This window comes from Myotis brandtii, unplaced genomic scaffold, assembly GCF_000412655.1.
Source record: "Myotis brandtii unplaced genomic scaffold, ASM41265v1 scaffold681, whole genome shotgun sequence".
In the NCBI taxonomy this organism is placed as follows: domain Eukaryota; kingdom Metazoa; phylum Chordata; class Mammalia; order Chiroptera; family Vespertilionidae; genus Myotis; species Myotis brandtii.
In genome coordinates, this window is record NW_005370660.1 from 1,334,277 (window position 1) to 1,349,820 (window position 15,544).

A 15,544-nucleotide genomic window follows, 5' to 3' on the forward strand; every position below is an offset into this window, starting at 1 on the left:
TTGATAGTGAAGGGTCCTATACCTACCTACTTAGTAGGTGAGATACATACTTTTTAATTTTATTCCATTCAGAATTCAACTGTGAGCAGCATTGCTCACTTATTAATCTGTTCTTTTACTCATGTTTCAATTTGTTTTTTACTCAGATATTTGCTCAGCACTTGCTATGATCAAACACGCCCTGTCCTTGGCCTCCTGGAGTGTACAGATTGATCCTGTTATGTATTTAACGGGGTGGGTGGTACCCCCAGCTAGTGTTTACCGGGCTCTTCAGACTTCCTTTCCTTTCAGGAACGTGACCTGCCCTGGACACTGCTGGTGCCCTACGTCATCCTTTCAGTGCCCCTCCCTCCCCACACCCTCTGCTGTAGAAACTTGGTGTGAATAGGGGTAACCTCACAGCACCCCATTCAGGCTGCATTGTGGGTCTCTCCCTTTCTACTTCAGCTCTTCTCTGCCACACCTGCTTGGGACACCTGTCCTTCTGGATGAAGCTGGAGGGGTGAGAGAGTTATCGCCCCCTGAGATAAGCCTGGACAATGGGGTGAGAGTTGGTAGGTAAATACTACCCTTTTCCATCCCCGGACAGAGAATTTTGAGGTTCTAAGTGGTTCCTCTGAGGGAATCACTTTAGTGGGTGAGCACATCCCACAATAAAACACATGCATGCAAGCTCTGTTGGTCTCTGCTTCTAGGGAACCCCAGGCTGGGACCGTTGCTATAGTATTTTTTTTGGCAGAACTCATACTGGGATTTTGGAAGTGGTGACTCACTGGCCACACAGTGATCAGACATCACTGCTGGAGGTAGGCTGGTATAATTTTTGGCATGCAGTAGCAGCAGAGTAATTAAGAATTTGATGATGGCTTGAGAAGAGGTACAGGAGATAATAAGCCATTGGCTTATACCATCAATTTTTAATCGGTGTGTTGCTGCACACTGGTGTGCTCAAGAATTTTTAAAAGATGCAATACCTGACTACGAAGTGAGGGGCACTGACCTCTTTTCCTTTAGATTGTCAATCCCAACAGCCAACACAACAATAGCCATCCAGCATTAATGAATGAAAATTATACCAATGTGGTTGTTTTGTTTTTTTTTTGTCAAACTGGCAAGCAAATATATTTTTTGGTGTGCTGCAGAATTTTAGTAACTCGTTTATGTGTGCCATGAGATGGAAAAGGTGGAAAATTGCTGATGTATACACTAACAGTAGCACTGAGTGATATTGTGGCAATGATAATTGTGGAGTTGGCTGGTTTTGAACAGCTTTAGAAACCTTGAAAATGAGTGGTTCAGTTTTTCAGTCCATGCTGTTTAGAGAGCCTTATCTCCTGTAGTCATTGCACAGTCGCTGTCTTGTCCCAGGGTTATGTTAACTATCCTGTTCTTTGTAGCATTGTGGTCTGAAGACTGTGAGCTTCTCGACATTGTATACTATCATGCTGCTTCACTCTGTTACCAGCATCAGGCTAGTTGGACATGTTGAATGGGAATTAGGATGTTCTCTGATGTGTCAGGATACAGGAGAAGCAGTGCATGAGGGATAAACTCTAGGAAGATTCAGGGTCCTGTCATATATATGTAAAACGTTTAGAAGTCTATAAAAAAGAGACTCTGCACTGGGTTGTTGTTTTTTTGTCGAACTGGCAAACAAATATATTTTTTGGTGTGCTGCAGAATTTTAGTAACTCCTTTATGTGTGCCATGAGGTGAACAAGGTGGAAAATTGCTGGTGTATACACTAACAGTAGCACTGAGAGATATTGTGGCAATGATAATTGTGGAGTTGGCTGGTTTTGAACAGCTTTAGAAACCTTGAAAATGAGTGGTTCAGTTTTTCAGCCCATGCTGTTTAGAGAGCCTTATCTCCTGTAGTCATTGCACAGTCGCTGTCTTGTCCCAGGGTTATGTTAACTATCCTGTTCTTTGTAGCATTGTGGTCTGAAGACTGTGAGCTTCTCGACATTGTATACTATCATGCTGCTTCACTCTGTTACCAGCATCAGGCTAGTTGGACATGTTGAATGGGAATTAGGATGTTCTCTGATGTGTCAGGATACAGGAGAAGCAGTGCATGAGGGATAAACTCTAGGAAGATTCAGGGTCCTGTCATATATATGTAAAACGTTTAGAAGTCTATAAAAAAGAGACTCTGCACTGGGGATTCCTCTTTGGATTTTGGAGGTGGTATATAACGCTCTTGGGAATACATCTCTGACCCATTTATCAGTGATTTGATATTTGGCTGGGTCTGCATGGGGTTAAGAGCAAGTGATGTCTTTGACAAGAAGCCAGTGTACCAGCACTCAACTGGTTTGGGGTTGTCCTCCACTGAAACAATGGTTTGTAGAGGGTGAAATATGGTGCTCTGTCCTCAATAACTAGATCACACGAGAATGAGAACCAAAGGGAGGATTGGCTCTGCTCACCAATATCCCAAGTAACCTCTTAGAATCTGTGCTTCCCAGGTCTTGGCTCTGCTGCAATAGAGGTCCTGGGCCCTATCAGGGAAGTACTTCTACCAGAGGTAAGGATTCGGATGGCCAAACACCCTCTACTACCTTATTCTTTTAACTCTTAATGCTTCTGAATCACCAGATACTATATGAAGTTCCTGTCTGGGTGGGAATGATTGATCCTGATCGCCTATGATAGAGATGTTACACAATGGGGACAAGAGCGGTACATCTGGTGTCCAGGAGAATATCTAGGTGCTTCTGTGCCTGGTCATCTATAGACAGGTTAAACCAAAATGGAGTAATGGAGGGCTTTGATTTCTCATGAAGGTCTAATTATCTCCTTAGGCAAGAGCTCAGGTGCTACTGAACCGTTGCCCGAGGATTAGGGAAGTCTGAATGTGTGGTGGAGAGAAATGACAAATACCAGTGATAGCCTCGGGAGGAGCTGCGGCAGCGACTAGAACGTGTCTCCTGGACATGCTGGATGTGATGCTGAGCTCAGGTGGATCTGAGCAGTGCAGGCAACTGTACTGAATGACTCCTGTGCTCCGCTCCCCAGTCTCAGCCCAGCTTTCTATTCCAGCTACCACGGTAGCGACCCGCTACTGAGAGGTGTAACTAGCCAGCACCTTTCCCCAGCTGCACTGCTTATCTCTTGCTTGTTGCCCTTATTTCTTGCTTGTCGCTTTTCTGTGCACCAGTGTAGAACATCGGCAAGAACCAGCTTAGCCATTCTGACGCGTACACCCAGCAGGAAGGGTGAGAGTTATCACCACGGGGCAGTTCTTGGCCGATGAGGATGGAGGCAGGTGGATAAAGACTTTTTTTTTTTTGTCACTCAGACAGGCAAGTCTGCGATACATTTGATCTAGCTTCTGAGCTGCTTCCCAGCCTGACTGAGCCTCACAGAGACAGTCCGCCTGCTAACAGCCCCCAGAATTGTCTTTCCCTCCCTCCTTCCCTCCTCCTGTTTCTAGGATTACTTTACAAAATAATGACATAGCTGTGCACTTGACTCAGGCTCTGCTGCTTTGAGGGAGGGTAATGCAGGCTAAGACTTAAAGTGAGGGATGGCCGGGTGACGCATGTGGCCAGGCTGGGAAGCTCGGGAGATCCCTTGTGCGATTACTTATTCCTGCTCTGTTTGTTCGTCATGGTGGTTGTATAAACTTGGGTTCATATGGAGCCAAATGGAATGTGGAGCCACCACAAGGAAGCCAGCTGCTCTGCGCGTGTAAAATTGAACTCCAGTTATGCCCTGAACATTTGGGGTTTGTCAGTGAAGTGGATTTAATAACAAGGAGTGACACGGTACAATATGAAGAAGGAACACAGCACTAATATCTCCCCTCCCAGCCCTTATTCTCATCTCCAGGAAAAAGAAGTCTAAATTGTGATTAATTTTCCTTTATTATGAGTTATTTCAAACACGTCGAGAGATACAGAAAATCGCCTAATTAAAATCCATGTAGTTGTCACACAAAATATGCGAAGCGCTTTTCTCTGATCACATTCTCCCACCTCCGAGGCAACCAGCATCACTTTTGTCCATCCAATGAATATTTTCAAACTTTATCCTAAATGAATGATTCATTAAACAAGAATTACTGTGGTGCATGCTTGTATTCTTAAATGCTGTCAATACCTTAGGCTGCTTTTTGTGACATGCCTTTTCTTCCCTCAAAAACAAGGATTCTGCCCTGGCCGGTGTGGCTAGATGGTTACAGAGTTGGCCCATGGACCAAAGGTTCTGGGGTTTGACTCCTGGTCAAGGGCCTGTACCTGGATTGCAGGTTTGTTCCCCACCTTCGGTGGGGCTTGTGGGAGAGGCAACCAGTCCATGTGTCTCTCACAGTCTTTCTCTCTCTGTCACCCCCTCCCTCTCTGCCTCCTTCCTTCCCTCCCCTCTACTCTCTCTGAAAAGCAATGGAAAAAATAACCTCAGGAGAGGATTAACCCAAAACAAAAAAAACACAAGGATTCTGAGATTTACTTAGGTTAAGACTAGTAAACCCTCTTCATTCATTTTCATAACTATGAAACAATTACATAGACATGCCATATTCTATTTACCTATTTTCCTGTCAGTAGACATTTATGTTTACAGAATTGAGCTGAAGGCCTGAGCTGCTCTCCTGCTCCCCTGGGAAAGTAAAGAGCTCTGTGTTTTATGCCCATTTAGGAGGATTACACCATTTATGTTTGTGATAGCTGCATCTGTGAACTTCCGGGGCTGAGGCCAAACCCTGTTGGAGTCTGAGTGAGCAGGAGATGAGGCAGAGAAGGGCCTGATAGAACCAGTAAGGCTCTGAGTTGACTGGTTTGTGGGTTTGAAAATGGATGTATGTTTTAGAAGAATGCTTGGCCAAACACCAGAGATCCTCCCTTCTACTTACTGTTTTCATAAAGCACAGACTGTCTTTCTTAAAAGGTTCAGAACTCTAAGAGCTATCTGTTAGAGGCATTTGTAAGAGGTTTTTGTTTTTTTTTAATTTCCCATTCAAGATAGCATTAAATAATCACCCAATACCACTCCCATTGGGTTCTCAGGGCTCTGTTGTAAGAGCTCATGGTTTGAATTGTTTCAATGACTTGAACATAAATGGACACTCCTATGCCCCTCCCCTCACTTTAGGATGAAAGACTAGAAATAAGAAGTTTGTATTATCAAGCTTTGTGGAGACAGCCAGGTCAGTGCTTCTCCATGAGAAGTGACCAGTCTTCATGTTTTATATGCACCTTGTTAGGAATGACTTCTGTTACAACTTCTCTTTTTCTTACCTGGGACATTGATAGATGAATCTCATTTGTTTGATGATATATTGGAAAATGGAGCAAGCATGGAAATATTCCCATGATAGAGTGCAAGATATAAGACTGGAAACTATGGTACATGTTTCCCCCTTTCTTCCTGAAAACCTCACATAAATGACCTCCTGGGAGTGAAAGAGCCCAACACTTGCTAGAACCATAACTCTGTTTACCCAGCCTATAAGTTTATAGGTGAAGCTATTTGTCACACACTGAATGGTCATAAACCCCCACTTCCTGCCCCCACAGTATTGTTCCGAGTCCCTGGACACTTCGAGTCTCTGGAGTGTGGAGGTTCAGAATAGATTTAATTAGATTTAGAGAAATAAACAAAACATCCCTTTATCTCTGAGAGCTGCAATAAATTTCATAGCTGTTATAGTTGAAAGGATAAATGTAATAAACATGTCATTAAAAAGTTGGATATATACTCTGAAACTAATGGGTATTATTCCACTAGACTCTGGCTAATCAATCAGATTGGCACAGCCTCGGATCACAGTGACCAGCACATAGTAGATCAGATATTTTTAAAAATTTTATCACCGAGTCCTGACATTTCTACTTCCAAGATGATGATTATATAGTGATGGCAATAGATAAACTTCATTGAAGTCTTTCTCTGTGCCAGGGATGCATCTAATTACTTTACGTGCATTATTATCCCATTTAATCCTAACAGAAGTGTTATGAGGAAGAGTGTATTAATAACCCAATCTTCTAGAAGAGAAAGGGCTCTGAGAGAAACTCTCCCATCTCTCATTCATTCATTCACTCATTCATTCATTCCCCCTTTATATTCTTTGCTACCACCTACATCTGGGCCAAGTCATTTCTTTCTTTGATTACTGCTGCAGCCTCCTACTGGCTTCCTGTACTCTACGGTCTGCCTTCTCTTCATTTCCTACAGGACAACCAGAGCCAATTTCTAGAAAGTACATTGGATTCTGTCCATTTCCTTATTTTTCATGGACTTCTCATTGCTTTGCTGTTACCATGGTAGTCTGGACTCAGTATATATCCCCAGTGTATATCATCTGTGCATAGTCATCCTCTTGTATTTCTTACCTTGTTACTAAGTTTTAGCCAAACTAGTCTTTTGTTTCTGGAAACACTGCCTCAGAATCTTTGCACACACTATTGCTTCATTTTATCTTCCCATCTGGTTAATATTAGGTCCAGCAACAATTGACAGAAAATTCCAACTAGCAGTAGCTTAAACTAGATGGGACTTTACTCGTCTCACAAGAAATTTCTGTAGATGTCCTGTGGCTCCACAGTGTCAGGGTCCAAGTTCCTTCTATCTTGTTACTCTGCTGTGTGTGGCCTTCCTTCATAATCCAAGTTGGCATCATCGGTATTCTTGGTATCAAGATGAAAGAAGACACCAGAGAAGAGGGTATGAAAATCTCTCCACAGAAGTAGAAGAGAAGGAAAACCATTTTATTATTAAATAAGCATTAAACCAGAATGTGATGCCATCATAGGCCATCTGCTGAAGAGTTGGCAAACATAGAAAGAAATCACACACCCTTATGTAGCCAACCAAACAAACCCACCATGTAGATGTTTTCAAGCTAAAGAATTAGCTCTCAAGCACCATTTGTCACAGGTACTTCATTCTAAATTCACTGGGTTTGGGTCTCTTCCAAGACTTCCCCTTTCCACCTCCACTCACTTCCCATTAAAATTACCCAGGTGAGTCTAATACATTGCAGCTGAGTTGATAAGCACTCAGCTATGGTGGAAACAGAAAATTTGTGTTTATGTAGAGTAAATATGAAGGAAGAAGAATAAATAGTGTCTGATAATAGACATAAATGGAAATGTTACTGTTTGAAAGTATTCAGGAGACCTCATAACTTGAAAAAATTATAAAAGATAGGATAATAAGATGATTGGCTATATCAGGGAACAGTTAATGAAAAATCTCTTTCAATATTAAACTAAAGCCCAGGGACTTTTGAGAGGACTCATTACTATTGGGTAGAATAAAACAGTAGCAGAACATACCATAAGTACTATGTGAAGAGTTAAATGAGACTATTTTTTTTTGGTTAATCCTCACCCAAGGATATTTGTTTGATTGATTTTTAGAGGGAGTGAAAAGGAAGGAGGGGGGAAGGAAGAGAGAGAGGTAGAGAGAGATCAATTGGCTGCCTCCCACACATGTCCCCACTGGGGATGGGGATCGAACCTTCAACCCAGGTATGTGCTCTTGACTGGCAATTGAACCTGTGACCTTTGGTGCATGGGTCAATACTCTAACCACTGAACAATACCAGCTTAATTAGAATGTTTACTCTGTGTGCAGTGTAGAGATTATGCCCTCTTCAACTTCTGTCTTGATCACTTATGTTCTGTTTCTTATAGACTCTTGAAATAGTAACTGTTACAGTAGTTAATACACTCTGCTTAGAACAATAACTGAATTAAGGACCCAGGGAATCCAATTATTAAGTTTATGAAGGAAACACACATACACCAAGAATGTACTTACTATCTGCACTATATTACTTTTCTGTGAGCTTTTCTGGGCAAATTTCAAGTAGGAAATATTAACTCTGGTTCTTAATAATACTATTGGTAATGCTTCCTCCAGCCATCAACCTATTTAGCTGTGGTAACTCCTGCTAGACAAAATTGCTGTTTTCCTGCCTTATCAGCTTCTAGTTGTCCCCATAAATTGACAACAGATTTATTTTTCCCCCCCAAATTGTCCTAAAGGGAAAAATGGGGAGGAAAAGCAAGAAGTTTAATGATACACCACTATTTTGAGAAATCATTAGTTGATTCCATCTTGATAGTTCAAAACACCGTGTATAGTAGACAGTTTTCATTTTCTTATGGCTTCTGTTTCACCCCTCATTTACTGCACAGCAACTATTGGGTTTAGGTGAGATTGGTCTCATGTCTGATAAACCTTATCTGGAAACAGCCTATGAGCATAATTAATCCACCCTTTGCCACAGTTTAACATAATCTGCCGTAGGGATTGTTTCAGGGAAAGGTATTTAAGGCCTTAATGAGATCTCCCTGGGAGGGTTTGTGGGTGACAGATAAGGAAGTATTTCAGCCTTTGTTACCATGAAGCTTATATTTGGTGATGAGCAGAGTGAAGAAAATTGAATTGGAATCCTCAGATAAAAACAAAACAAAACATGCTTAAGCCTGCTAATAACTCTTTTAAGCTATATGTGCTAATAATTACTCTTGTATAAACCAGTTTGAGTTGAGATTTTGGATAATTGCAACCACAAAGAAAAATTCCTCTCTGATAAAACAGCTACCATCTTTACTGTAGAGTAGCTACTACTCAGCATGCTCGACATTGTGCAAAATATCACTTGCTGTCATTTAATTGACTTTGTAAAGGCTAATCTCCTTACTTGGATCCTATCTCTCTCTATGCAGAATTTTCACAGAATTTACATTTATCCTTTCTTATAGATTCAGTCTCACTTCAGCGGTGTTTATCCCAATGGCTTTGTGTCTCCCATTAAAAATTAAAACACAACTTCAGTCAACATCTCATTGTTCATTAATTGTTTGTTACCTTTTCTCTTTCTCTCTTTTCCCCCCAGTCTTATTAAGATATAATTGACATATAATATTGTATTAGCTTTAGGTCTACAACATTATTTAATAGAGAAGCATCATCGTAGAATGATCACTATGCTTTTCATAGTGAAACTGAGTATAATAATCCAATAAAGTATGTATTTTTAAATGTTGAGATTTGTGAATCTACCAAGTACTTAATTTACATATGCTGGAGATACGCCTCTCCAGTGCTTTCAATTAGGATGAAATTAAGCAAATGGGCTTTCCTTACAGACTGCTGAAAAGAGGATTATTATGGTTATTAAGTATGCATTATATGTTATGTAAAAGAAATCCATTTTCAGAAAGTATAGTTGCAAATATAGCTTGCAATTTGATGTGAAACATGAGTTAATTCACCACCAACAAGCCAGCAACCCAGCTGCCTTTTATCATGAGTTTATTTTTATTTATGTAAAGATAACCAAAACCAGGTGTTTCTTAAAAATTATTTGATTTCAACCAAAAAGGCACTTCTCCTCAGATTTTCAAGATGACAGGTTATAAGTTTATAAGTATGGAGATTTTAATAAAATTAAAATGAGAGAAAACTATTGGGATAAGATATTATACAGATCTCAAAAATGGGTCATTTGATTCGGAAAACATATTTTTATTGTGAAGATGGGAGGTATAGGGTACTTAACATATCCAAATAATTTTTAAAAAAACATATTATTTTGCCCTCATAATAACCTTATATAACCTGGAAGGTGAGTCAGGAAGACAAGACATGTGAAAAAAGTTAAAATCTTTGAAAAAATTGAAACAGGGTTATTTAGGAAATAATAGTTTGAGTTCAAAGAGTTAGATTTTAAGATATCCCTACCTCTTCTGAAGATTAACTTTTTACCTAGATGAGAAATGTCAGAATGGCAGAAGGGAAGTTCTCAAAAAGAAAATTAAAAACTTGAGACAAGGATAGCTAAGTAGAAAGGTGATATTGAGTTGTCAATATTATGAACAGTTATCTGATTAAATTAGCATAAAACTAATTCATTTTCTATCCTGTTAATTGCTACAGTATGTTGCTGTTTTCAGACTAATAGGAAATGTTGCAAATGTCTAATAATAAATAGCAGTTTAAAAATTTTTTTCAAGTGTCTTTAAGTGACTATTAAGATAAGGTAATAGAAGGAAGATGGCCAACAGTCATTTCATTGAACATTCAGTTATTAAAATGCTAAAGAGGAACCATGCAGGGGTTCTTGTCCCAGCATCAAGAAGGGTTCAGGAATCTGGAGAAGGCTGTGCATAGATGATAAATAAGAGGAGTCCAGAGACGAAATATAATTTTGAAAGGCATTTGGGAATCAGAGGAGCTTATCTAAAGGAGCTAAATTCTAAGGTCTTAAGTCTAAGGCCTTATGTTCTCCTTGTCCCCAGGATCCCATGGTTTTTATTAACACAATTTGTCCTGAGGTGAGGCAGAGATATACACATCAAAGGGTCAGAGTCCATTGTCAGAATGGAGGAATTAGCCTACGGCTGTTCAGCTGTTTGGCCAGTAGGAGGCAATAACATGTAGATTAAGATGCTTTTTAGCTGTCTGGCAGCCAAGCAATAATCCCTTTTCAGGTTTGGGGAAATGCCTTCAGCCATTCCCAAAAGGTGACTACATGTGTGACTCAACCCTGTTGAGTCCCCAAGTCTCATCAACCTTTTGATGAAACTCTTGAAATTATGACATGCTGGAATTGGTCTCTGGCAGAACCAGTTGACCTTTAAAGGACTATATACAAGACAGTTTCATGTTAATTAAGGTTGGTTAAGAGGAAGCCAATTTAAACCACTTAAGTGTTAACAGAAAACACTCTTTTTGTTTTGTTTCTATCTTTTAAAAAAAATTTTTTTATTGATTTCAGAGAGGAAGGGAAAAGGGAGAGAGATATAGAAACATCTATGATGACAGAGAATCATTGATTGGCTGCCTCATGCAGCCCCTTCCTGGGGATCTAGCCAGCAATCCAGGCATGTGCCCTTCCTTGACTGGAATTAAATCTGGGACTCTTCAGTCCTCAGGCTGATGCTCTATCCACTGAGCCAAACCGGTTAGCTCTCTCTCTCTCTCTCTCTCTCTCACTCTCTCTCTCTCTTTCTCTCTCTCTCTCTCTCTCTCTCAAGAGAAAAGAGTGTGTGTTTAATTTGCTTGTATTTATTTCACACATTTCATGTAAGACTTGCTTATTTTTTATCTCTAATGAGGCATTATAGATAATTGAAGAGGGTCTCTGACATATGAGCAGGAAATGTGATCTAGCAAATGGAGGTATTAAAATTTTTAGCATCTCTCCCAGATTTTGTCCAAACTACTAGAGGAAAAGGTTTCTACTTTTACTACTTATCCTGGAGCACTAGAGACTGAGTAAAATCCAGCAATACTTTGTAAAAGAAGGGCTGTCTAAAAGCCCAACAGAATGAAAGCATTCAGATATCAAGAGAAAAAATAATGCTCTCAATTTTCTTTGTTTAAGCGACATTTAAGATTTATTGTTAAAGCCCTGGCCGGTGTGGCTCAGTTGGTTGGAGCTTTGGCTCATGCACTGGAAGGTTGTAGGTTCAATTCCTGGTCAGGGCACATCCTAGGTTCCAGGTTCTTTCTGTGGTTGGGGTGTGTTCAGGAGGCAACAGATCAATGTATCTCTCTCACATAGATGTTTTCTCTCTGTCTCTCCCCTTCTCTCCCTCTCCATTCCCCCCTCCCTAAAATCAATAATAATAATAACAATAAAAGTCAAAACTCCCAGTGCTCGGGTCACACCCCAGACCAATTATACCACAACATCTGTGGGTGCAGTCTGGCCTCAGTACTTTAAAAAAATAAATAAAAAATTATTGTTGCATCAGTGCAGATTTGCTTCCATTTCCTATACCTTCCCAAATCTGTACCTGCTATAAAAATTCTTTTCATAATGATAATCTTGAAGTTGTAAAAGACAAAACACACTGTATAGTTAAGGGTATAGTTTTACTCAAGCAATTGCAATAAAGAGTATATTCATTAATGAGTGATGTTAATTAAGGAGAAACTGTTAGTGGAGAATTGCGTGGATAGAATTTCTCTGTTACTAGTGGGAGTGGGGTTCTTGAGGTGCCACTGGAATAAGAATATCTGGAGGGCCCCATGGAAGGATGAGATGCAGTAGAAAGGTTTATTTGCATGGAGTTATATCCCTCGGTTTCCAAAGTCCCATTTCCTTAAACCAGTCCTGGAAAAGGGACAGCTGGGGATTCAGCAGAGCTAAAAGCAAAGTCAGTGTCCAGAGTTTCTGTTCCATGGTGAAGCTGGGTCCCGCACGGTATCAGAGTAGTTCCCAGTCCATCAGTCCATTGTGTGTGAGGTCCACATGGCTGTGGGCCATGGCGGGGAGTGCAGAGTCTGAGTGCCCTCAAGCCATAAAACAGGTGCAAGCAGAAAGAGAGAAGGGGTGGCACTTTTGTTTAGGAGCTAATGCATCTTAGATTTCATGTCCTTCCAGTGGCCACACCTATTCTGGTCAATGACCTGCTCCCAGGTGTGACTGAAAGGTAATCACCTTTCCTACATCATTCCCCGCAGAGCTAAAAGCAAAGCCAGTGTCCAGAGTTTCCGTTCCATGGTGAAGCTGGGTCCCGCACGGTATCAAAGTAGTTCCCAGTCCATCAGTCCTTTGTGTGTGGGGTCCACATGGCTGTGGGCCATGGGGGGGAGTGCAGAGTCTGAGTGCCCTCAAGCCAGAAAACAGGTGCAAGCAGAAAGAGAGAGGGGGTGGCACTTTTGTTTAGGAGCTAATGCATCTTAGATTTCATGTCCTTCCAGTGGCCACACCTATTCTGGTCAATGACCTGCTCCCAGGTGTGACTGAAAGGTAATCATCTTTCCTACATCATTCAGACCTTACTGGGCATGCATCTATTCTTTCTTTGTCCAGTCCTGTCCCCCAACATTTGTGGGGGAATAGGCCTGGAAAATGTTAAACTATAATTTTCTGGCAAAGCTGTACGAATGGCATGCTTCTATTATCTGGCTTTCCCTTTGCTCCTTTCCTGTTAAATGAAGAATTTGGCTAATTACAATGGTATCAAAACTATACAAGATGGAGTTAAACAGGCAAGGAAGACTTTGTTCAGAACTATTGCAATAGGAGAGAGAGACTGTTGCAATAGGGCAGAGAGACTGAACTCAAGTTCACCGACACAAAAGGTGGGCCTTCGTAAGTGTTGGAGTGAGCAAGTGGAGGACCTTAGAGTGAGTTTGTCAGTTCTGTTTGCAAATTGGCACTTGTCAACATTAGACTTCTCCCCTCTCACAGAGACTGAGAGATCCAGGCGCTGTCTTGATGATTGCATTTCAAAGGAATGGTCCCAGGCATATGAGAAAGATAACTGAAGTTATAAAACTGGAAAGAGTCTGGGAAAAGATGTACATCTTGAAGGGGCACAGAAGATTTTATAGTTGCAAGGTTTCAAAAGTAGACGCTGTAAGAAAAAGGAGGTCAGGAGCCAATGGTCAGGAGCAAACCAGTCTAACTTTAGTTAAGTTGAAGGGGAGGTTAAGGCTATTTTGATCCGGAAAGTCTGGGGGTTTATAAAACAAGAGCTCATTGAGGGAGAGTGTAGGTGGGTCTTCAATAATGGAGACCTATCTCAGAACATATAAGGGCTATTTCTCAGAACCAAAAGGATGGAGGAATTTTTTTTAATCCTCAATTTCTAAACCATTTCATTCCTAGGGCAGAGTCACGTTTAACATTGTCAAATCAAGATCCCCTTTCATTGAAGAATGATGCAGTTACCTTTACCATACGGTGCTTTCTAAGTAGGAGCCTTTCAGTATGGTTTCAAGCATAGTGGTAACCTCATCGATTAGTGCTGGTATGTACCAGAGTCAACCTACTAGTAATCTAGGCACAGTATTCTGTTACCAAAGCATTCTGTTAATCAAAATAGCAGTTTTACTGTTAGGTACAAATAATTCTTCTGTTTGTGGTATATTCTTTGCTTTTTATTTTTATAAATAAGTCTTTATTGTTCAGATTATTACAGTTGTTCCTCTTTTTTCTCCTCATAGCTCCCCTCCACCCGGTTCCCACCCTCCCCATGACCTTACCCCCCCTCCATTGTCCTTGACCATAGGTGTTTGATTTTTGTTCTGTCTCTTTCCGCACCCCCCACACCCCCTGCCCCTGAGAATTGTCAGTCCACTTCCTTACTATGCCCCTGATTCTATTATATTCACCAGTTTATTCTGTTCATCATATTTTTTATTCACTTGATTTTTAGATTCACTTGTTGATAGATATGTATTTGGTGTCACTTTGTTGTTCATAATTTTTATCTTTACCTTTTTCTTCTTCTTCCACTTCTTAAAGAATACCCTTCAGCATTTCATATAATACTGGTTTGGCGGAGATGAACTCCTCTAGCTTTTTCTTATGTGTGAAGCTCTTTATCTAACCTTCAATTCTAAATGGTAGCTTTGCTGGGTAGAGTAATCTTGGTTGTAGGTTTTTGCTATTTATCACTTTGAATATTTCTTGCCACTCCCTCTGGCCTGCATAGTTTTTGTTGAGAAATCAGCTGACAGTCGTATGGGTACTCCCTTGTAGGTAACTAACTGTTTTTCTCTTGCTGCTTTTAAGATTCTCTCTTTGTCTTTTGCTCTTGGCATTTTAATTATGATGTGTCTTGGTGTGGTCCTCTTTGGATTCCTTTTGTTTGGGGTTCTCTGCGCTTCCTGGACTTGTAAGTCTATTTCTTTCACCAGGTAGGGGAAGTTTTCTGTCATTATTTCTTCAAATAGGTTTTCAATATCTTGCTCTCTCTCATCTTCTGGCACCCCTATAATTCGGATGTTGGTACGCTTGAAGCTGTCCCAGAGGCTCCTTACACTATCTTCGTATTTTTGGATTCTTTTTTCATTTTGCTTTTCCGGTTGGGTGTTTCTCGCTTCTTCGCATTTCGAATCTTTGACTTGATTCTTGCGCTCCTCTGGTCTGCTATTGGGTGTAATATTCTTTATTTCAGACCGTGTATGCTTAATTTCTAGTTGTTTCTTTATCATAGCATCGAGGGTCTCATTAGTTTTCGTGAAGCTCTCCAAAAGTTTATTGCAAGCCCTCAAAATTGCGTTTTTTAGCTCTATATCCTCCATTTCTGTCATGTTTTTTTGTCTCCGCATTTTTTATGCTTTCTTGGTGCACCCCCTAGTGGTCTTTGTGCGCAGTCTTGTTCTAGTTGAGCCTTGATTGTTGTAGTTAATACTAGAGGGATTTGACCACCAGGCCGACTGGCTGTGTGAATCAGCTGTGTCTGCCGCGGAAAACTTCTGTCCTCTGGGGAGGTGCTAATCTAGCCTTTGCCTGAGGCGATCCGGCAAATGGCTCTGCGCAGGGCTTGGGCGGGGCGGGCTCAACAGGGCGGGCGGAGGGAGCGGTAATGGCCCCTCTCAGTCCCGTTCCCAGAGGCTCTGCTTCTCAGAACCCCAGGAACCGCTGCAAACCTCAGAGTGGGGCTTTGGTGCTCACTGAGTCTGTCCCCTGAGTGTGTCACTTATGGATGTGAAGAGTTGTAATCTGGTGTGGTCTCACTTTGACCCCTGGGTACACTGACTCTTGGATCTTCAAGGAGGTGCAAAGTCAGCCACTGCCTGAGGCCACCCAGCAGGAGCTACAGAGAGGTCTGCAGAT

At 41.1% G+C, this 15,544-nt stretch overlaps 1 protein-coding gene across 1 annotated transcript in view; it reads left to right on the forward strand.

The window, feature by feature from the left end:
- The first annotated feature begins 376 nt into the window (after nt 1–376).
- The window catches only part of NPFFR2 (neuropeptide FF receptor 2), a 235,354-nt gene continuing 220,186 nt past the window's right edge, over nt 377–15,544 (forward strand). The window contains 1 exon segment of the mRNA XM_014529495.1: nt 377–554. The gene's annotated coding sequence lies outside the window, so the exon portion shown is untranslated.